The 24,414-nt window shown below is 43.7% G+C and overlaps 1 long non-coding RNA gene across 1 annotated transcript; it reads left to right on the plus strand.

Moving 5' to 3' along the window:
* Positions 1–356: 356 nt before the first annotated feature.
* Positions 357–23,447, plus strand: LOC141521060 (uncharacterized). Its single transcript, XR_012477837.1, has 4 exons — positions 357–532; positions 12,948–13,696; positions 17,626–17,736; positions 18,617–23,447. It is a non-coding gene; the product is annotated as an uncharacterized LOC141521060 (long non-coding RNA).
* Positions 23,448–24,414: the final 967 nt, after the last annotated feature.

The following is a 24,414-nucleotide window of genomic DNA, read 5'->3' on the forward strand; positions in this document are numbered from 1 at the left end:
GTCAAAAGACTAAAAAAGTCTTTCTACTAAGACTTCGTTGGGGCCGGTTTTCTAATTGGACCCAGGGAGGGATAAGAATAAGGAGATCTCTGGGGAGAGACAGAGGGCACCTGAGGAAAGTCCGTCGAGGAAGGAGTAGGGGGAGGAGCCTACGAAAGAGGGGGGCGGAAATTCCGCTGGGACCCTGCCCTTGGGGCTACCTACCGGAGTTGGACACGTGAGTTGGGGAATACAGGAGCCTAGAGGAGGGCGCCACTGCTGGCAGTGGCTGGGGGAAGGGGGGGGGTTGAGCGGAAGAGTTTGAGGTGCGCCCTCCCGAGGGGGCGGAGCTCACAAATGGGGAGGGAGCGCCCCAAAGAGCAGCTTCTGACAAATGTTTTGTTTCTATTTAAAATAATAATGAAGGTGAATGCTCAAAAGTCTGAGAAAGTCCAAAGTCTTTTTTTTTTATTGTAAACGAACCGTCTATGGTCTCTCTCTTTTTTCTTTTTTTTTTCAGATTTCCACAGTTTGGGTTTCGCGTGGAGTTAGGGTAAGTAAGCTGCAAGAAGCAAAAGGTGGTGTTTATTTGAAGGGAGGGAAACAGGGGAGGGCAACGGAGGAAGGACTGGGAAAGAGGGGAGGCTAGGGGAGTCGGAAAACATCCCTGCCCCAGCCTAACCCCTTTCTTAAACTCTTGCCTTATTTTTGTATGGGCTCCCCATAGACTGGGGAGATGGAAGGAAAAGCAGGCATGGGGGAGGGGAGGGGGAGGAAGAGAAAATAGGAAACGAAAATTCTTTGCTTCTCCTGTGGATCCTTCTGTTTCTCTGAACCCTTTCTACCCCCAACTCAAAATCCTTGAGCAACACTCGTTGAACTCGTTCGTGGGGAGCCAAGCTGGCCTCTGTCTCTGTTTCAGAGAGGAATAGTCGCTCATCCTTACACCCATTTCACCCAGCTATCATCCTCTGACGCTTTTCCCTCTGCACAATCTAGGGTACACCCACGTCCAGACCAGCACCCCCACACCCGCTTAATCGCGACCTCGGGCCTTCCAGGAAATTCGCTTTTTCTTTTGAAGGCTCTCTAACAAACTAAAGAAACGAGATCACCAGAGATGCCAATCCAGAAATCCCCTTTCTTCCCAATAACCCCCCCCCCCCCCGCAGCCCATTCTTCTGTCGCCTTCGGAGAAGGGGCCAAACCCGGGTTTGCTTTGCAGGGGACTGCAGGGTCAGGCTTCAGGGTTAGGGAGAGGAGGACGTCCTGGTTCTTTCTATCGGCTTCGAGCTTCAGCCGGAGGCAGCCTCCTGCGCCGCTTTCAGTCTCAAGCTAGGCATCCCGAGGCTCTCTAGCTGGGTGGGCTGTGAGTACATCCTTCCCAGCCCGCCTGGGAGGGAAATGAGGACCTAGAGAGAGTCGGGCAACCCTGAGGACCGGGGGAGAAGTCCCCTTGCTCTGCTGGCCCGAGACGAAGCGCTAGACTTTACGGACAGGGTGCCCATCCTTCCCCAACCCCCCCCCCCATCTCAAAGCTCCGCCAGCTTCCTGGGTATGTTAGGAGCCGCAGAGGAAGAGTGGGCTAGAAGCTTCTGGGAAGCCGTCTGGCCTAGCCCTCAGTGTCAGCGCAGTCTTTCAGATAACCAGAGGAACAAAGATTAACCGAGTACGACTGAAAGTTTCATTCGACTTACCTAGAGTTTTCTCTCTGCGAATCCCTGGAATAACGAAAGCCTTTTTTTTTTTTGCCTGAGTCCTAATCACGAAGATTTAGATTTCTTTCTCCCGATCAGATTCTATGAGGCTTTCTCCTTATCCGCCTGTCCAGGGCAGAGAACATCTCGCATTCCTTATTGTTGAAAGTTCCCTCCACTTGCAACTTTTCTCTCTTTGCTTGGAATTTTTATCTCGGTCTGTCTCGGCAGGCCCGACAGGTCTGAGGCGGCCTTTATAAGAAATCGGCGACCCTGCTCTCTATAGGAGATCCGTGCAAAGATTACCTAGGATCTCTCGCCTTTGAGCTCAGGAGCTTCGAGCAATCCTGCTGCCTCATTTGAATACATTTGCAGTTTTAAAGTTGCGGTTTATAGGCGGTTTTGAACGATTAGAATAACTAAGAGCTGTTTCAGTCTGTGGATTGTTGTATTTAATTATCGCAGTTTAATATAAGGTAGACTCGGAGAGTTTAAAAATTGTCTTTTTTTTGAAATTACCAAATATAACTCATTAGGTGCCAAGCCTTGGCTTCCACTCCACTTTTTAAAGAATTACAAGTCAGATGAAGACCTATCGTTACAAATTTAGTCAATAACTCATTTTATTTTAATCCCTACAATTATCATTTGTTTTGCATTTTAAAACATAATAATTATTATAGAGCAATAGGGCAATTTATCCATAAATTACCCACAATTAAGGATTATAATGAGTAACTTTTCCTTTTTTGGAGGAAAAGTGTTTTCTTTAAATTCTCAACATAACTATAATTATAATATACTTCGAAGGAAAATTGCAATAAACACACCCACACGACCATGGTCGGAATAGAAATACCTGCAATTATTTTCGAATGTATCATTATATTTATCTACCAACTCTTCAGATAATTTGCTTGTGCAAAGACTTAAAGATCGATAATTAAATCGCCACCAGCATATAATCAAAGACCTACTTGACTGACAACGTTTAGAAAAGTTCTTAAATTAGGAAGAACCAAAGCGATAATATTAAAAACGTATTTATTTAAAATCTTTTCGCCCTTCACCTCAAAAAAAGTCATTAAAAGAAAAACGTGTTAGATTAAAAAAATTTTCTCCTTCAAATCACAGCATTAAACTCTTTTATTAGGAGTTTTTTCCTTATTTAAAAATTTTTTTTAAAGGCAAGCTTTTGAAAAATATGGATAGCTTATAGACAACAATTGGTCAGTGGGGGGGAAATGGACATTTTCTATTTTCAGTCAATGTCTGAAATCTCACTCCGGTAAAGCATTAACTTTAACGAATTTCCAATTGAGTGAGTTCATTCTTCTTAGTATATTTTCCTAAAGGGAGATGAGAATCGAAAAGTTTTTTTTTTTAATGGTTATCTGATTTCAATCGTTTTTGTCCGCTGTTTGTCAGGGCAGGAGACCGCCTCGATTTTGTAAAAAATCGAATTTTCTGCCAGACTGAACTGTAGTCTGCCCGGGGGGTAGAGATTTCTCTATTATGTAATCTGCGTTGTTCTTTGTTAATTAATTTCGGGAGGGGACAATGAAGCGAGTTTCGATTTCAAGCTGACAAAGAAGGTCGACTGCTATTTGTGTAGGTCCTCCATTAATGACTCCCCCAAAAGACTATATTAAAAGAAAGCGATTAAGTGCCACTTCCTCCTTCCCCCCAAGCCATATTCTTTTCTTCCACCATCACTCAGGTCTGCGGCGGGCTACGAGGGCATCTTAGTCAAAAGGAGATGGGTAAAATAAAGACATAAAGGAAGACTATTGACTCAGACTCCAGCTAGGGAGTGCGGAAAAAATAGGGGCTTTTAATATGAGGGTTCTATTGCTCCTCTGAGAACATTCGTTGAATTCTTTTGAGAACTCCCTATCGAATGAGGGGTGAAAACGAGGGCTCCCAAGCATTCGGCCCTCAGCGGCCCCAGTGCCCTTTTTATAAGCAGGGCACCCTTCACTTCAACAAGTATTTATTGGGCTCTAAGCGTTGCGGCCGGCTCCCTGGAGTCGTTATTCACTCTGACAAGCAGTAGTTAGTAATCTATTCCTTCGAAGACACGTTTTCATAGCGGTTCTTTGAGCCCCTCATTCACTAGGCATCGCATGAACAATTTCTTCTCTTTCTAGGGAAGGACCGGAGTTTTCGGGTCCTTGAGAATAAAAAGATAGAGACCCTCTCCACTTCCCAAGCCTCCGTCGGGTCTCTAAGGCTTTGGGCTTTCCCACTGAAGCTGGTAGCTGGCGGGATTTAAGGCCCTTCTTTTCGAGAGGGGTAGCTCAACGATATTTACCGATCTTGGGATTTGTGTATCTCTGATCTCTTCGTGGAGTTGCCCACCTCAGGGGTCTCTGATCTCCTGGCTACCCCAGTCCTGCCCAGCCACTTCCAGACCTCGCCGCCCTCTAACTTTTTTAAGGCTTCCAGGTCCGCTCTATTCTTTTCCTTAAGGAGGACCTTCCCTAGCACACTGAAATCAAGGCTCTCCCTGGCCTTGCCCAGCTCAACTCAGGAGCAGAGAGGAAGACGCAACTTCTTCGGTTGCATCTTGGCTGTTGGGTTTGGGAGGGAAGAAAGCTTGTGTCTGGCTCCGCTTCTGGGTCTCGGGATGAATGTTCCCAAGTCCTGGGGGCCTCTCTCACTAGTGAAAAGAACTCCCCTTTCGGTTATGGAAGATTCTACGCAGAAATGATAGCCTGGCCTCCAGGAGGGCCTTGTTTCATTCACAGACTCGGTCCTCATGATCCATCTCAGCTGTTAAGAGGACAGTCACCTAGCCTCTTAGCCTCTATAGCAGACCTCTGAAATGATGTATCTATGCTATATCCGAGAATTTTCCCCCCCACTCTTCTGATTCAGAGGAGGTTCTTCCAGGAATCAGCCGACAGCTTGGGACATGAGTTCTGGCCAGAAAGTTCGAACTAGGTCCTATTCTATTAGTTCAAACTTGATTGGGCCTCCTTAGCTTTAATTTGCCAGGTAGGCAGATGCCCTAGTTGAAAGATGCAAGCTAGAATGACACTGGAGATCGGAAACCAGAGTTGTTCTAACTATATAATTTGGTTTGCTGTTGGTCCCACAGTTCTGGCTCTCCCCCTCCCTCTTCCAGTACCTTCTCTTTGGGTCCTTTTCTTTATTTCCTAATTTCCCCTAAACATCATTCCTTGTTCTTCCTCTCCTTAGCTCGAAAGATTTAATTAAACTGGAGGAACCAATCCCAGAATAAGGGGGGAGGGAGTTTATAATCAAGCCTTGAACACTTGCCTCCTTCTTTGAGGTCCTTTAGACACTGAGTTTAGGTTATTCGTATCCCAAACTGACTTCACCGACCCTAGAAAGCTACTTTTGCTCCCCAGAACTCTAGTAAGTACAGGCCCCCAGCCCAACTCTTCTCTCCCACCATAGAACAACCTTCATCCTTGGCATTGTCCCCAAGGTTCAACCCTGTCTGTCCAACGGAAGAGGTATTTCTGCACTTTTTCAAGGTCCAATCATTTCCGTGGAAATTCCCCCATTTTCAGATACAGCAAGCCCTCCATTTCTTTCATTTGTAGCAGATACCATACATCTACCATAGGGGATGAGAACTTGGGGAGTCTTTATTAGTAATTAATTCTGGGGGATTCCAATTGTAAATTCTTGTTTTTCTTTTTTTCCCCTACTCCCGTCCCCATTCCATAAATAGCATAAATATAACATCTCTCTGTTTTCATTCTTTCTAGTCTCAATGAGTAAATTTGAGACTCCAGAGTTTGAAATCAAGAAAATTCAATGCCAAAATTTGAAGGAAGAGAACCTCAGGAGTGATCAAGGACTAAACTATAGCCCTGAAATTCTCTATTTGGGCTTGAATTCTGGGGTCTCCTCTAAAGAGAAAGAATAAGTATAAGAGTGCAGTGAGTGTTAGAGCATAGTTGAGGCAGAAATCTCTCAATTTCTGAGGTCTACCGGTTAGCAGACTGGAAGGCTCCTCTATTTTCCAAATCTTAGGGTTTCTTTTCTCTTCCCTTTCCCTGCCAGACTTGATACAGGTGGCTTCAGCTGCTTCATATTGGGAAATAGAGACTGAGACTAAGAGCTCTGTTTTCACAAATAAGAGAAACACATGGTGTGTGTAATTCTATACATATCCAGGGAACATGTGCTAGGTACTAGAGAGGCAAGGCTGAAGATGACATAGCTCTCAGGAAGTTATAAGCTAATGGACATGGGAGTGTATCAGAGGACCTGGAAGTGGGTAAGATATACATATATTATGGACAACAAACATACATCATGAAAACTCATTAAGTTGTATTATTTTGACATTTGCAACTACTTATTGGGTCATGGAGTTGAAGTTCATGTGACTGGTCAAATCCTGTTTTCATAGATTACTGCAAGGGTGGTTTGAGAGGGGAGCTTTACAATAGGAAGGGGAATCAATAGGGTGAAGTTTCATTTTCTATAGACACTATTTTCTTTTTATAATTTTAAATAAATGTTACTGAATTTTCCCTTGCATCCTTCTTCCACCCTCCTCCGAGGGAGCCGTCACAACCTATTTTCTTTTAAGGTCAAAGTCACCAGTCTTTATTGTTTGATTAGGCTGTGCAGTATTCAGTTACTATGTTAATAACTTGGCAACGGTTCTGTCCATAATTTTAAATGTTATTTTGAAGATATTCACCTTCCTTTACGATTCTCTCTCCTCCGCGAAAGGAGCACTCAAACACTCCAAAATTACCGAAATTTACGCAAAAGTTCTCTTTTTTTAAAGCACGTTTCTTTAGGACCTCACGGTTAAAATGAATGAATAAAGAATGCATGGATGGATGAATGAAGGTTAAAAGTAGACTTTCTACACCAATGAAATCACAAATCCAGACTCCCCAGCCCCGCCAAAAGCAAATCTATAAGGCAAACTTCTAAGTGCAAGATATCTCCATTAAGTTTACTTCTGGGAATGATAGATTTCAATTTATATATGTCTGTTAGAAAACAAATATACACTAAAAACTAAAAGCCGAATTCACCTGCCTGACTTTCACCACCTGACTTTCCTAGTTCCTTCTTTAATGAGATGGATAATAGAGTGTGCTTTATGGAAATGGGCCCTTGAGCTTTCCATTCACACTCCAAGGGCTAATCACATACACTGATAAGGTATGTGTGGGCACTTACTTCCTCTTTCTCTTTCTACGATTAGACACTTTGCGTGCATAGGATTCAAGCCGGAGAGGCCGGGCCTGGAAACCGAGCGATCTGCCAAAGCAGGCGGATGTGGGCCCAGAGACTGGCGGATTCCGCTTTGGCCAAACTTTGTCAATAGAGGAAGGCGACTTGAGCTGAGTCACTTTCAGCCAATCTTCCCCAGCACCCCCCTCCCCCAGACACCACCCTTCTCCTTAAGAAAAGGAATGCTTCATTATCAATCAACATTCCTTCTCTTCCCCAAATAAGGTAAATCATCTCCTTTATAATTAAGCTATTTTACTCAGTAAGTTCCCAGATGTAAAGAAACCAATCCCCCAAAAACATCTTGTAGCGAATTCCCCCCCAACCACCTCCAGCATTGCTACTGCCACAAGATCTCATGAGCCGGACCTCAGTTTCCAGTACTCCTTCTTCCCCTTCCCAGTCCTCAACCCCCACAAATGCATCATTTTTAGTTCCTGTAAACAAACCCAAAAGTTTCGAGTCATTGTTATCGTGTTTAGATAAAGATCTGGCCAATTAGTGTCCAGGCTGGAATGCAGATAAATCAACTCGCTGCAGAACCTACCCGGCCTGGCGAGGGAGCCAGGAAAGGGTGGGGGTGGGGGTGGGGAGTGTGTCTTCTCGCCTTTTCCTCTCTTCTTTAGCCTTCTGAGCTCGCCCTGAGCAATTCAGCCTTCTCTCCTTCTCCCTCTCCCCTTAGTCCTTTCCTTCTTTTCTTACTTCCTCCCTCCCCCCTTCTTTCTTCTCCTTGCTCCCTCCTCTTTCCCCCTCGGTGGGGGGCACCTACAGGCCCGGGGCAGGCAGGCGGTCCTGTCGGGTCCCCGAAGGCCTCCTCCCTTGGAGGATTCCTAATCTATTTTCACTGGTCCCTCGATTCCCCTTAGACTCTCCCCACCTCCACCCCCCCCCCCCCCCAAACTTTTAAATGCTTCATAAAGGCCGAGGCGACTGTTAACAGCTCCTAGTGAAGAATGTGAGCCTGCGACGGGATTTACTGGAAGCTGTAGGATTTCTGGGTTGGAGATAAACACTGCTGCGGCCCTGGTGGAGAGAAACCCCCTCCCCCAGTTGCTGCAGGCAACCCCTCTCCCAGATTCCTACGTCTCTTCCCAGCGCCCCCCCCCCCTTCAGATCATCTCTTTCCCTTCTTGCACCTCTCACACTAGCAATTACACCGCCTTCAGAGTCTGGCTTATGTCTCCTCTTGGCTAGGCAAGAGGTCGGGCGGGCTTTAGAGGAAAGTCCCTCTCTCCAGGGTGCTGGGTGGCTGAGGCTCCCTCTCCTAACACTGAGGGGGCGGGAAAGAGTTTACATTTAAAGGGTGACCGGGAGGTGTTCAGGTTTCCCTGGAAGAAGATAGGAAGAATTTTTCGTAGATTCTGATGAGCAAGTTCATTCCGCCCCCCAAATGCTCTTGCCCCAAACCAAAGATGATTCCGAACCCCTTCACACGGGGGGGGGGGGCAGAGGGATAGCGTAAAACATACAGATAGAATTTGGAACCGGTTTTAGGGAGCTCAGCTGCCTGAGACTGATCTGGGTCATTGCAGGTGTATAGTCGCTCTGGGGGGTACTGAACAGAAGAATCTTTGACGTTTATGCGAGCCCCAGAAATTCCCAACCTGTAAAAACAGGTCACAGGGAATGAGTAGCCACAAGCCTCTCTCACTAAGCACTTTAGAAAAGTGACTATTTCACATTAAATGTATCCTCCATAAACTCAGAAAGGTGGATCAGGGGAATCCCTTGACTTGAGGGTTTATGATCTGCTTCGTTTACATAGCTTGAATGTCCGTGTGTTTACGAGCGTGCAGATTGCGCAGTGCACAAACACACTGGAGAGACAGAAGCAAGGCTCAGAGAGGACAGACATTTTGGAGGCAAGAGATCGTGTTCGAATCCCATTTTTGTCGCTTATTAGCTGGGTAACCTTGGACAAGTCATTTCATCTCTGTCTAAATGAGATGGTGCAATGAGATTAGGAGTTTTTAACCTGGGGTCCGTGGCCTTGTTTATTAAAATGTTTTTGATAACTATTTCAATATAATTGGTTTTCCCTTTTTTATTTTATTCGTTTAAAACATTATTCTGAGGAGTCTATAGGTTTTAACAGATTGCTAAAGGGGTCCATCAATTATCATTAAGTATTCCTTTATGCTAGACGGTATGGTGTTTTTGTCCTCCAGTTTTTTTTAGGTGTTTGCAAGGCAAATGGGGTTAAGTGGCTTGCCCAAGGCCACACAGCTAGGTAATTATTAAGTGTCTGAGTTCGGATTTGAACTCAGGTCCTCCTGACTCCAGGGCCAGTGCTCTATCCACTGCCCCACCTAGCCACCCCGTCTTCCATTTTCGAAGATCACATCAGGGAGATGATGTCATGACAAGCACGTGAATTGGATTTGAGTGAGGGGATGCTGTGGTAAGTAACCAGCCTCACTTTCTCCTCCAGAGCCATCTGGGATCAGTGGCCAGATATGGATCAGGATGCGAGCAATCAGGGTTAAATGATTTGCCCAAGGACACACAGCTAAAAAGTGTCAGGCACTGGATTCGAACTCTCGTCCTCCTGATTTCAAGGCCAGCGCTTTATCCACTACACCACCTAACTGCCCCGAGACATTATTGTAAGAACTAGAAAAATAAAGGTAACCTATGATTTTCTATAAAAATAGGCTTAACAGTGTTTGGGATGTTTGGGTACATATCATGCCCATATATTTGCTCTGCCTAGTATGTAGACCGATACTTCTGTAAGACTCCAGTGTGAAGGTTTTTGGTTTGTGTGCTTTATGCTTTTAATAACAATGATTCTGTTTTTATTGACAATAGGACAGGTGTGAATTAACAAAAATATATATCTACATCAAATGTAGATTAAGTAGATATTATATAGCTAGAACTTTAAGGGTCATTATATATGATAACATATACATAGAACTTTAAGGATCGTTATATGTTATAACATTATATAGATAGGGCTTTAAAGGTCTTTATATATTATAAAATTATATCGATAGAACTTTAAGGGTTGTCATATATTATAACATATAGACTGAGCTTTAGGAATCTTCATATATTATCACATTATATAGATAGAACTCTAAGGGTCGTTATATATTTAACATAGATGGCGCTTTAAGGGGCTTCATATATTATAATATATAGATAGAACTTCAAGAGTCTTCATAAATTATAACAGAGCTTTGAGGGTCAGTATATATTAATCATTACATAGATAGAATTTTGAGGGTCGTTATATATTATAACATTATATAGATAGAACTACAGATTATAAAACAGAGCTTTGAAGGTCATAATATATTATAACATTACATAGATAGGGCTTTAAGGGTCTTTATATATTATAAGATTATATGGATAGAACTTTAAGGGTTGTCATATATTATAGCATTATATAGATAGAACTTTAAGGGTCGTTATATATTATAACATTATATAGATAGAGAGACCTTTAAGGGTCTTTCCTCACAACAGCGCAGTGAGATACAAGTGGTGCCAACATACCCGCTTTACTGATGGCGAAACTGAGACTCCTAAAGAATGTGATTTGCCGGTAAATCTGGCGAGCAGGTTGGGAATCCAGTTCTTCTGACTAGAAGCGCGGTTCCCTCCTCCCACCCCGCCCCCAGCCCATTTAGGACACTATGTGGTAGGGTGGGCTTGGCTTTTTGGTGTGTCCGTTTGAGATGTTTGGAGACTGTTCAGGTAGGTGTATGGGTCAGTGTGTGTGGTTGGCGCGGCGGGGGGGGGGGGAGGCGAGGTTTGGGAATCTGCTGCATCTCCTCCTGCTTTCGAAATGCATGAGATGTCTTGGTCATGGAGGTACGTGTGTGTTTGCTGCGTGAGCGTGTTTTCGAGAGCCGCCTGACGGCTGGGCGCTTGTTTGGGCGGCGGTGCATGTGGGGCTCGCTGTTTAGGTGGATCCCAGGCGGAGCTGACGTGCCCCAGGGCTCCTCACCTGCGCACGGTTTAGATTTCCCAGGGATCCGGAATTCCCGGCTGCTCTGACCGATGCGTGGTGTCCGAGGCTGTGTACACAAACCCTCCAACTCCCTGAGTTTCCGCCTCTTTGGCCTCGATCGCATTTCACGATTTGCGCTATTAATGGTTATTTTATTTATATCATTAGAATTGTCCCCAGCACTCTGTTTACATCAACGCCTTGTTGTCTGGGTCTCCGAGGCCGCAGTGTTTGGACAGGGGATTACGGTAATGGATGGAGAGGCAGGAGGAGGGGGTGGGGGAAGAGGCTGGAGCCAAATCTCTGGGGCGCGAGGCTGGGGCTGGGGAAGAGTAGGGAACTAGGGGCTCCTTCGGGACTGGACGCCGTTTGTTGACCTTGGGAGGAAGGGAAACAGGGTCGGGACCAAGCTGCGGGCGGGGGCGGGGAGGAGGGGAGATCTGGAAAGAGGGAAAGACGAAGTTAGGGGGAAGGGGCCTGGAATGGAAGGCGGGGAGGGGGCTCGGACTTTTCCGGTGGTGGATTTCCCCAAAATCCTAATCGGGCATCTCTCTGATCACCCGGAGGCGCAGGCCCAAGAGTCTCTGGAGACTTTGTCTGGTTCCTCCCTAAAGCCCCTTAGTAAACAAACAAACAAACTAAGGCTAATCCTGCCCCCGAGCTTTGGGGGGCGAGGGATATCCGCCACTTTGATTCTTTGGTTTGGCTGGGAGGGCTCCAGTCCTGATCCCTTAATCCGGATTAAAGTAGTCCTTCCCCCCACCCCCCACCCCCAGCCAGTTTAGGGATCTATGCTGTCTGAACTGATCTCACCTTAAGGGACATCCAGGCCCCAGATAGCCTTTTTAAACCTTCTGGCTCCAGGTCTCCAGAGTGGCAAGGCAAGGCTCGAAGCGGTTCCGAGGGGGTTTTAATTATTGGAGAGAGTGACATTCGGGGAGGGGGGGCGTATGTTCGTCTGGGAGGTAGCATAGTTAACAGAGCATTGGCCTTGGAAATCGAGTGCCCCAAGTTTTGGTACCAGGTTCTTATCCAATTTAGCATCGCCTTGCGCAAGTCATCTCCATTTCTGGTGCTTTCTTTCCCTTGCGGCGAAATGAAGAGGGTAGGGCCCGGGTTGCATGAAGAAGCACTAGATTGGGAGGCCTAGAAGATGCGTTCAAATGCTGTCTTTTCTTTTTAATGCTTAGGGGGCTTTGTGCAAGTCACTTCACACTGACCTTCAGTTTCCTGATCTGTAAAATGGGGGTGGGGTGGGATAGGAGAAGGGCTTTGACTGCATGAGACCAAATCTATGATGCTATGACTGATCTTACACTCTTTCCAACTTCAACTGATTCCCTGCCTCTCCGATTCTAAATGGGTGCCTCAGTTTCAACCTGGGTACATGTAGGTTCTATAAAGAGAACGAGTGTGTATGTACAAGAATATCTGGAATGTCTAGTGTATTCAAATTCTCTCATCATAAGATTAGAACTGGGAAGGCCCATAGAAGTCATCAAATCCAATCCTTTCATTTACAGAGGAAATAAAAACCTATAGAGGCTAAATGACTTGTCCAAGGGCACACAAATATTAAATGGCATTGTTTCTGCTTTCCCCTACACCATCTTTCCTTCCAGATTTTTCCATAAAGGTCATTAAATCCAATCCTTTCATTTACAGATGAAATAAAAGTTTATAGAGGTTAAGTGATCTATCCAAGGGGACAGATAGTTAATGGCATCGTCTACATCTCTTCACTCTCAAATCCCTCCTTTCCACGATATCCTTTCCTCCCAGATTTTCCATAGAGGTAATCTAATTCAATCCTTTCATTTACAGATGAAATAAAAGTCTGAAGAGGATAAGTGACTTGTGCAATGTCACCCAGATAGTAAATGGCATAGTCTAGATCTCTTCACTCCCAAATCATTCTTTCTTTCCACTACACCATTTTTCCTTCCAGATTTTGTGCAAACAATTAATCTGTTCAGTAGAAAGCTCCTTAAGGACCAGAACTGTTCGATTTATCTTTGTATCTCCGTAGCAGGAAGCTAATGAATACCCACTTGCTTGATTGATTTTAGTCTTTGCATCTCCATAAGCCTGGCACAGTTCCTGATGGAGCAAGAGCGTACATGGTGAATGGAATCGTCTGTGAGGTGTGCATTGGGTCCCCACGGATGGAGCGGATGTCTAAAGGTGCCTCGGCGAGGTCGAGTGTGAAACTGAGCCAGCTGTGCACACCCCTTTCATGGGCCTTCCAGGTGCCAACGGATGCTCACAAGAGGAGTGCTTCTAAGAGGAGAATTCCCTCGGATTTCCCTTCCCTCCTACCCTAGGGCCGGATGCCCGCCCAGAGCTGACTAGTGGGGCCTAAAATACCCAGGCTCGAAGCGGACCCCAGCTATTCCAAGGGGCCCTCCACTTCCGGAGAATTCGTCCAGAGTCTCATTCATTGCAGAGGCAGAGAGCCGAGGTTTCAGGATCAATAACCGGATGGCCCCGCTTCCTCCTTTCCCGGAAAATCTTGAGGGTCGCCCCGATCCTGCTTTCCTCTCTGCTCGGATCTCTCCTTCCACTGGGCCCTGAAAACCCAGTTCACTCTGGGGCTGGGAGCGGAAGGAGTGGGGCAAAGCAGGTGGCTGGGAGGCCAGTCACGAAGGTGGAAGTGGTTAGGAGTGACCTGAGATACAGATCGTTTGTTCAAATTCCCCGTTTTACAGAGGAAGGGAAATGACTCGGCCGATGTCACACGGGGGCGGCGGCAGAGCCGGGACCAAAATCCGGGTCCCCCCCGACGGGGGTTTTGTTTGGTGTTGCCTCTCGTGCCCAGGTAGAGTCAGGAATCAGGTGTGGGGGGAGAGGGAAGGGAAGGGAAGGGTGGGGATGGGGGGAGGGATGCTAGCCTGGTGGAGGAGGGGCGGGGAGGGGAGGGAAGCGGGAGAGGAGGAGAGGAAGGAGAGGGAGAGGGGGAGGGTCCCGCTTCGGTGCAGAACAGACCTGGCTGCTCCTTCCCGGCTGCCTGAGAGTGCGCTCTGGTAAATGGTTTATCTGAAGACAACTTCTGTTTCTCGTTCTGTGTCGGGAGTTGCCCCGAAGCCGGCCATGAAAAATGGTCCTTTTCCCGAGCCTCTCGGGAGCCGATGATTTATGTGGGAACCGTCCTCCGCCCAGGAGGCCAGAACTGCCTTCCCTCCGGCAAGAGCGATGGGGGAGGGCCGCGAGCCAACAGGGCACCCCCACCCCTTGCAAGCCCCTACTTTTTTATGACGTTTATCCCCAGGAGGAAATTTTACAGCCGCTCCCCCAGGAAGCTGATCTCTTTATCGCCCTAAAGTAAACACCATTATCCCAGGTTGGGGCAGCGCAGATAGAGGCCGGAGCTGGAGAAAAGCAAGTCCTGTAAATTCTCTCCTAAAGCCGAGGGAAGAATCCTGGAGAATTATGATTTATGATTTTCTAGCCTCCTCACCCCCCCCCAGTCTCAGCATCCCCCCAAATCCCCCAAATCTAAGGTAGCCGATAAGCGAGAGAGAAAGGGACAGGCTCCCCAGAATATGGGAGAAGAGGCTGGTGATGAAGGCTGGGATCGTACAGTTTAGGGGAGGCGAGGGGGGCGTGATAATGAAGGCTATGGCAACAGTGTTACTGGGGGTTAGGATGGAGGCCGTGACAGTGGTGGTGACGATGACTGCACGGGGACGGTGCAAGGTTTATTCGTGCTGGTGCTGAAGACAGCGAGGAGGGCAACTGCTCCCTGGCTGGGACCCCAGGTAATAAGGACCAACTTGCTCTTGTCATTGAATTGCTTCCATTCCCCAGTTCAAGGTTGCTGAGATCTTTTTATACAGGACATTCGGAGGGCATTTGCCACCAGACTTGGTTACATGCCTAGGGGACCTTGATTTTATTCTTACACCTGACTAGTTCCCGAATACTTTCCCCTTTTGTGCTCCAGGCCCCTTCTGTGATGCAGATAGAGAGCTTTCAGCAGATGCTCAATTTGTAAAGCTCAAGCTGGGATTTTTGGCTGGAGGGTCCTATCTAATTAAAAAAAAAACTAATAAATCCACTTGTATTAAGAGCACTGTGGATTTTGGCAGGAATGTTGACAAAATTAGGCAGCTATTACATTCATTTCTCTTTATTAAATGATGTCCATTAAATTTACTCCTGAGCCAATCTGAAAATGTTAACTGAATACATATACTGGCCAGGACGGTTACTTTAGAAAAGGACCAATCCTTTCTCTCCATTCCTCTCCAGTATCTGGCTCTGACTAGCAACATACTCCAGAAAATTTCCACATATCCAAGTGTCATCAAACCTACCCGTTAAGTAAATGTTTATATTAAGGGATGAACCTTGCACTAAAAGACAGCTAACCTTTGATTAAAAATGAAGAAATTTCCCCCTCTCCTGGAGCTACTTCTAGAGTCCACTTCACTCACTGGGGCAACTGAAGAACACAGAAATGATGTCAGCCACCTCCTAAGCTCTGAACAGTATCAGAAGGGTTTACCTAAGGGGGAGAATAAAGAGGGAAAGGAAAAAGGGCATAATACTGGATATCAGATTAGTTTTGTCTTTCTATACGCTAGACAGTATTTTCTCCCCCATTAGATTAGAAGCTCCTTGAGAGAAGGGACTTTTAAAAAAAAACGTTTGCAAGGCTTGAATGAGTTGTTCAAGGTGGCATAGCTAGGTAATTATTAAATGTCTCAGGGTTGAACTCAGGTCCTCCTGACTCCAGGGTCGGTGGTCCAAAAACTGTGCCACCTAACTGTCCTTGAAGGGACTCTCTTTTGTCTCCTTTTCTATTTCCAGGGCTTAGCAGAGTGTCTAACACATCGTAGGACCTTAACATATGTTTATTGATTGATGGATTGACCAGTGCTAATCAACAATTTGGATGATAAAAGAACAAAGCCACAGTAGGGGGGGATCAAGGCTCAGGTATTCTAGGCACAATGCTATGATTCCAAGAAAAAACTGTTTTGGAGTATAGTGATAAAGAATTCTGTATTATGCTTCTAGAGCCTTGGGTTCTAGGCCCAACTCTGCCAACAACTTACTTTATGAACTTGAACAACTCATTTCACCTACCTAGACCTCAGTTTCCACACCTGTAAATGAGAAAGTTGGACTAAACAATCTCTAAGGTCCAAGGAATCCAAAATTGCCAGAGAATTTTCTCTGACTGCATTCAAAAGCAGAGCTGAAATCTCAGGTCCAATAAAAAGTGAAGAGGGATCATGGAGGAAGTCAGCTTCCAGATGAATCTATTAGGGCAGCTGACACTGCTCCGTTTACTAGTGTTGTGGAGAGCAAGAATCGGGGATAGCTCTGGACAAAGGTTCCTCCTACTCAGTGAGATGACAGTTGCTCTATAGAAATGGGTGAACAGATACAAAAAGGTTCTTCAGTGAAGATTAGGTGGTAATTAAAGTGATAGAAAAAAGATATTTTAGAATGATGAGGACTAAGGACAGATGTCTTTCTTCTTCTGAACAAAGATATTTGAAATGTTGGCATGTGAATAGACATTCCTATTTTTGCCTGAAAGTGGGTAGAGTAGAGGAAATCCATGTGGTCCTTTGCTCTGTCAAAGTAGTCCATGGACCAAAAGAGCTGAAGAATTATGTGGCAAACTTTCTCTTTGTTGAAAATCATCCATCTTATTGAGCCTGTATTAAGGGCACAAAAAGCATGAAAGGTCCACTTGTTTGTTTAGGGAAGTTTTAGGACCAGCCTATGCATTCCAGGACCTTTGGACTATAGATATTTTCATCATCTGGCACAATGATCATTCAAAGCTTGAGGGTTTAAGCAAGTAATCCTTTTCCTAAAAATCATATTCCAAGATCCTTAGGTAGAAATAAAAAAACACAATAAGACAAGGTGATAAACACTAGTCTGCAAGGAGGCTACAAGAGGTTTCAGGAGCTTCTTGCCAAAGTCCTAAAAACTTTTTTATTCTCTTGCCCAAACAGTACACAAAAGGGTCCTAGGCTTTACCCAAGTCCAAATCACTTATGTCCTCCCCTCTCCCCAGTGATCAAATAGAGAGATTTTATTTGGGGACGGTCCATCACAAGGGATACATGTGTGGATAGATTATTTAAAATTCAAACATTTCAAGGTCCCTGATGTCTTTTGGGGGTTCACCTTATACTGCTTCTCACTGGGTAGTATTCTCAGCTAGCCTGTGTTCTTGGTTGCTTATTAATCCTGTTGCTCTACCAGTTGGTGCATAGTCTTTGTAGCTTCCAATTTTGACTAAGTTGAAATCTTTGACTGGGATACCATTAAATTCTTTCTGAAAGAACTAGAGGCTTTATCCTGGGTCAGAAAGGGAGAGTCCTTAATCTATTCTCTTGGAGTTTTGGTTCTAAGACTTGTTATTTCCTGACTAGTAGAATCTTCATTACAGGGTCTAAGCTCTCTCTGCTTGAAAGTCCATCTGGATTAGTAGTAGGGTGAAAAGTAATACACTTGATTTCCACTCAGGTTGTAAGCTTAGACCTGTCTTCTTTGGTCATATTTTTCTTTTGTAAGATACCATTGGTAATAGAGGTTGAAGAGAGGGATCTTCCTCTTCCTTTCCTACTCCTCTCCCCATATGTTCTTCAAGAAGCATAAGGGTAAGTTCTTAGGAACAAGAATTAGGTTTCTTCTCAATGACCTTGTTTTTTTAATTTATTCCCTCAGTCAATCATTAGAAGTTTTCATAAACTGTCTTCATCAATTTTTTTTCCCCAGGAGAGAGTATCCATTAACTGGGAAATGGCTGAACAAGCTATGGTATATGAATGTAAAGGGATACAACTGTGCTGCAAGGAATGAAGAAAGGGATGGTTTTAGAAAAACCCGGTAAGAATAATGTGAAGTGATGAAGAGTAAAATGAATAGAATCAGAAGAACAACTTATACAATGACAAAAATATTGTAAATATGAACAATTTTGAAATAATTAGAAACTCTGATCAACCCAATGACCAGCCATGACTGAAAAGATTCATGATGAGACATGCTGTTCATCTCCTGTTAGAGAGGTGTTATATTCAGAGTGCAGATTGAGGCATATTTTTTTTTTGGTGGAACTGGTAAATGCAGGGATTTTTTTTTTTTAGTTTGTGTATACATATTTATTATAGGAATCTTTGTCTTTGTTTCTGAATGAGAAGAAAAGTGAGAAGACAAGGTAGATTTTCAACTGGTTAAAAATAAAAATTTTTAAAGTGTAATTTTTTGGCAACACAATGGGATTAAGTGACTTGCCCAAGGTCACATAGATAATAAATATCAAGTATCTGGGATCAGATTTGAACTCAGGTCCTCCTGACTACAGGGTCAGTGCAGGCAGGAAGAGAAGAGTTAGATCTTTTATGACACACCAAGGAAATACCATTAGCAAAGTCAAGTACAATTATTAGGTGGTAGCACTCAGAATTGATGAGATACTACCACTCCTACCTGCTTCCTTCTTTAGTAGAAGAACAGACAGGGAGAGAGAGAAAGAGGTATGACCCTTACCACCGGCCACCAATCCCATATTGACAACAACTCATTTGTGCTATTTATCATCTGATCAGTTTTCTTATATTACCATATTGTCATAAGTACAATCATAAAGAAAAAATTCTACTAGCCACTAAATTTTAGTCTGGATTAATAGATTGGCACAGATGGAAATTGGAGAAAAGTTTTTTTATATCTTTAAAGTAACCAGAGAAAAATTCTTGCTTTGCAGGGACTGAGATACATAGGGGAAGAAGAAGAAGCAGTAAATACGGATCCCATTTGGAAATCCCACTTGCAAAGGAAATGTACTAACATCATACCTCTGGGCAAGTTAACATTTTCATGAATAGAAGAGACATAAGCAGAGATGTATAATTTTATATACACACCCCTAGACTAATCAAGAAAAGCCTTTGGGGCAAACATGAGCTGAGCCCAGGCAAGACCAGCCTCCTGCAAGGTGCTCGTAGTTCATGAAACTGGGGCTTCTACTCATACCAGTTATAGGTGGGGCTTGCTCCATAGACATGCTTTGGAGAACAGTAATTGTTAAGAAGTTTTTCTTGACTGTAAGCTTACATTTGTCTCTTTTGCTACTTTTACTCACTGAACTTAGTTCTGCCTTCTCAGGTCAGGTAAGTCTGTTTACTCTTTCAAATATTCCCCCTTCAAATACTTACACTGTCTAATGAGTCTTCTCTTCTTTAAGCTTGGTCCCTGTATGCCATTGTCTTCAGTTCTTTCATCAGCCTGGTCAATTTTTTCTGTTCAGGTTCTAACTTGTTAAGGTCCTTCCTAAAACATGGTGCCCTCCTAACATATGAACACAATTAAAGTTAAAAAAAGAACAATTTTTTTGCAAAAGTTTCATTAACAATTTTCTAGAGGTACAATTAAAACAATACATTTGCCATATGCAATTACCTAAATAATTTTTGCCTATTTTTCCCCATGCAAAGAAGTTAGTCTTCCACTGACCTAATAACCAAAAAGGGATCAGATAAATGTAAAATGTGATCCCAGAACAACTTTCTAGACCTCAAAGTTTCCTTTATGGACAGCTGAGGATGAAGAATAACATGCCTCACCTAATAAGATATCTTTTAAGTAAAATCAATTAATTGATTCCAGGGCAAAGATTTGAAGGGGAACCCAATTCCTGACATGATAATCAGAAGAAAGTAGCTAGAGAGAAGGAAATGATGGGAACCTACATGCTGTTGGAGAAAAAGCAAGTTGGATGTACCTATGTGGAGAGGAGAGACCTAAACTGTCAATCAGAGACCAATACTGCAGAGAAAGATGCTGGAAGTCTTCTAGCTAAGTAATTTAGGCCACTTGAGCACAAATCTGTTAAGGCAGAAGCTATCTTCCTGAGACCCATTTGTATTGTAGATCTCCAGGCTGAAGTCTTTATCTTTTTTTTTTTTTTTTCACAAATTCCTTCATTAAGGGGAGGCTAGGTGGTTCAGTGGATAGAGCACTGGCCCTGGAGTCAGGAGGGCCTGAGTTCAAATGTGACCGCAGACACTTAATAATTGCCTAGCTGTGTGGCCTTGAGCAAGCCACTTAGCCCCATTTGCCTTACAAAAAAAACCTAAAAACAAAACAAAGCAACAACAACAAAAAAACTCCAAATTCCTTCATTGATACATAAAACCTTTTTTCTTTGGGTAGAAGATAGGGGGAGTTAGTTTACTTATCTTTGTTTTCAATTTTTCTTTTTTCAATATAAGTAATGGTAGTCTACCAGCATTTGCTAGCTATGGCAGCTTGCTGACACAGTAAGTCAAATGTTGAACCTGAAGTCAAGTTCTCAGTTCAAATCTAACCTTGTTAACCAAATGAATAGGTTGCTTAACACCTATCTGCTTCAATTTCTTCACCTGTAAATGGAAATAATAATAGACCTATCACCCATGAAGATAAAAATGAGATAATATTTCTAAAGTACCTTTCAAACCCCGAAGTTCTATATCATTAGTTATTATTATCATAAATAAAGTTTAGAGGAAGCAACTGAAGTGGGAAATATCCCTAGAGAAGAGGTAGAGATAGACTTTTAACACTGAGACATTTTTGCCATAAGAGCTGTCTCTGGCTGAGGGCAAACAAAAATATGGAGACAATATTTGGTTCTACTTCCCAGAGTGGAGAAGGAGCATTCAAACTGGAAACTCATCTAGCGACTACCCAGTAGAAGTGGCACCATCTCCTTTAATACTGCTATATCTAGAATACTTCCAGGTCATGTGAGAAATAAAATGGCAGAGTATATCCCTACAGTTCTCAAACCTCTTCAAAACAGAAATTATATGCCAAAGACAAAGCAACTCCAACGGTTTCCATAGTCTAAAACACCTAGAATCCAAAAGAAGATTAACAAAAAAAGATACAAGACCCAGGAATTGATAATCACCGACACTGAATTGATTCAGTACCCCTCCCATACTTCTCACAATATAGGCATTAAAACTGAACTGGCAGATTCCAGGATGATACAAAGGTTTATACCAAAACCCATTGATACAACTTAATCCCGGCTCCTTTTTTCCAATGTCATATAGACCCTGACTTCAGGCTAAGTTTGCTTGGGCCTCAACACTTGGACTACAGCTCTTAACAAGCAAAGTCTGCCAGTTTGCATTGGCACTGCAAAGCTCTGAGATGCCATTGTCAGGTGGAAAGGTGCTGGACTAGATATCTGGGGAACAGAAAGAGACAGGTCACTAGGCTAGAACACTGTGCATCCCTAGTTGGGGGAGGGAGTGGGGTTTGTGTGTGTGTGTGTGTGTGTGTGTGTGTGTGTGTGTGTGTGTGTGTCTGGGGAGGGCAGCCCTTTTCTGAGTCTAAGGGGAAGAGCACATCATCCAATGGGAGCCTGCTCTGATTTTCCCAGGGAAGTTACCAGGGGAATAGAGAGGTGTGAATGATGTGGGGGTCAGAATACAGGTGGAATGGGGGAAGGGTCAAGTCAAGAGCTCTGAATGAGGGGAAGATGACCTTTGTGGCCTTGGAAAGATAAAAGCCTATATGGAAGTGGGTAGAAGATGAAGTGGAGAAGATTGAAAAGAAGAAAGAAAAAGAAAGGAGGCCTTACTTTGGAGGTGGAAAGGAATTTCACTGACCAGTGCTCCTAAATTTATAGGAAAATAAGTGAAGAGAGAGATGAGGTTTGGGAATTTGGTGTTTGAGAAGTCTATTTGTCTGTGGGGGGATAGTTGTCAGTCCTTAGGGCAACTGGCATCTGGAGGTATGGGAGAGTAGGATTCAGGGAAATGATTTACAAATAAATGTAGAAAAAAAGATCAATAAGAGAAGGTATAAGTCAATGGTGGGTTGTGTGATAAGGGAACTGGGAAGCACTCTCTGACACTTAGAGTAATTGGCATTATTTTGGAGAGTGGAGTCCTCTCTAACACCAACAATAATTGGCATTGTTCTGGAAAGTCACAATGTAAAAAGAAAATTGATGAGGCAAAATTTCTTCTAGAGGGGAGAGCCTAGAATAGGTACAGGACCTTGAAAACTTTGATAGCATAAAGAATAATGAAGACTAGAAAGATGAAAGAGAAATCAGATAGTTATAATGTCATGAATCAGAGAATGAGGTTCTAGTAAACAGTAAAAGGACATAGATAATGAAGAAAATGAAAGAAGAAAGGAACTTAAAAAGTAAATATATAAACAAAGGAATAGAATCAGCAGAAGGATGGAGGATGAAGTATGAATATCAGAAGAGAGGACCAGAAATGAGGGGAAAGAAAGTCAGTGAGAGCAGGGGCACCTTTAAAATATATTAAAGTAACTGAAAGAATATAATACTGTTTATACAGCAGAATATGGAACTTGAAATTGAAAAGCTTCTGCACAAATGTTAATGCATCTGGTATAAGAAGAGAAGTGGTCTAATATTAAAAAAACTGTAAACATTTCTCTCTTAAGGTTCTAGCATTAAATATTTTTAAGAAATTAATAAAATATGACTAATAATCATTCAAAGGAGATGAATTAATAGTCCTCAAAAGAACTACAAAATAATCACAGCCAAGTAAAAAAGTGTTCCAAATCACCAATAATAAGAGAAATATAAACCAAAACAACCTCAAAGCTTGCGAAATGTAAAATTGACCTCCAAAATGGCAAGTCAATTTTGTGGTGGTGAAGAGATAGACACACTAATTAGTTGGTGGAACTGTGAAATGGTGCAACCATTTTGAAAAACAATTGTACAAAGTGATTATAATGTCCAAGTTCTTTAATCTAGAGTTTTTATTACATAGCTTATGTCCCAAGAAAGTCATTGATAAGAAAAAATGTTCCCATATACTCCAAAATAATTATAGTTGTACTTTTTGGTGTTAGCTAAAATTTGCAATCAAAGTATTTTTCATCATTGATGGGGAGATTGATTTCTCATCAATTGGGAAATGCTTAAACAAGTTGTGTGTAATGGAATATTAATGTGGTATAATAATGTGTGCAATGGGGGGGCGGAGCCAAGATGGTGACATGAAGGGATCCAGTCTTAGGAGCTCTCTGATAAAAACTCATAAACTAAGGACTCTAACTAAACTTTCCAGACACAGAACCCACAGAGAGACCCAGGGAGGCGGTTCTGCTATTCAAGGTAACCTGGAAAAGAACAGAAAGGCTCTGCTCCCCAGGGTCGGAGGGGCGGCCCGCCAGAGCCAAAGAACTTCAGCCTCCCGGAGGCAGCCCCAAGGTGCTGGGAGCCGCGGCTCCCAGCAGTGGGGGAGTCTCCTCAGCTGCACCCCGGGGAGCACCAGGCACAAAGTGGGGAAACAGCAGGGGACCTCTGCCAGAGCAAGCCGTAGAGCCCAGCCCTCAGTGCACACAGCAAGCAGCTTGGTCTTTCGGCAGCCTAGACCCGGAAACAGAAGCAGGCAGAGACAGTAAGCAGGAGCCCCCAGGGCATGAGCCCATTGAGCTGAGGGAGGGGAGTGAAGAGAGACTGCAGAGCTCTGTCCTCTGGGTTATCTTTCCCTTTTTCTGTTTTATATTACCTTTATTTTTTTTTAGGTTTTTTTGCAAGGCAAATGGGGTTAAGTGGCTTGCCTAGGGCCACACAGCTAGGTAATTATTAAGTGCCTGAGACTGGATTTGAACCCAGGTACTCCTGACTCCAAGGCTGGTGCTTTATCCACTACACCACCTAGCCACCTGAGCGCTGTCCTCTGACCCTGGAACAGGACTCTGGGGCTCTGACCACATTCAGATCCTGATCTCAGTCTAGGCCCCCCCATAGAACAACAGGGCCCCCCCCCACCTTGGCCCCATGGCAGAGGGGGGCACTTATGGTCATTCACAGACCAGGAGGGAGGACAGAACCTCACACACTGAGACCATTGTGGGAGTGTCCCAAAAGCTCAGGAAGCACCCCCAAAAAACAGGCTTAGGCTGGGAAAATGAACAAGCAAAGAAATAAGAGGAAGACCATTGAGAAATATTTTGCAAATGAGCCCAAGAAGGATCAAAATACTCAGTCTGAAGATGAGGAAGCACAAGCTCCTGCATCTAAAGACTCCAAGAAAAACAGAAATTGGGCTCAGGCTATGATAGAGCTCAAAAAAGACTTTGAAAATCAAATGAGGGAGTTGGAAGAAAAAATGGGAAAAGAAAGGAGAGAGATGCAGGAAAAACATGAAAAAGAAGTCAGCAGCTTAGTCAAGGAAATCCAAAAAAATGCTGAAGAAAATAGCATGCTAAAAAACAGCTTAGGTCAAATGCATAAAACAGTTCAAAAAGTTATTGAGGAGAAGAATGCTTTAAAAAGCAAAATTGGCCAGGTGGAAAAAGAGATAAGAAAACTCTCTGAGGAGAACAAATCCTTCAGACAAAGAATAGAATTCAGGGAGATTGATGAATTTACCAGAAATCAGGAATCAATACTTCAAAACCAAAAAAATGAAAAATTAGAAGAAACTGTGAAATATCTCATTGAAAAAACAACTGATATGGAAAACAGACTTAGGAAAGATAATTTGAAAATTATTGGAATACCTG

This window comes from Macrotis lagotis, chromosome 4 (assembly GCF_037893015.1).
Source record: "Macrotis lagotis isolate mMagLag1 chromosome 4, bilby.v1.9.chrom.fasta, whole genome shotgun sequence".
NCBI lineage: Eukaryota > Metazoa > Chordata > Mammalia > Peramelemorphia > Peramelidae > Macrotis > Macrotis lagotis.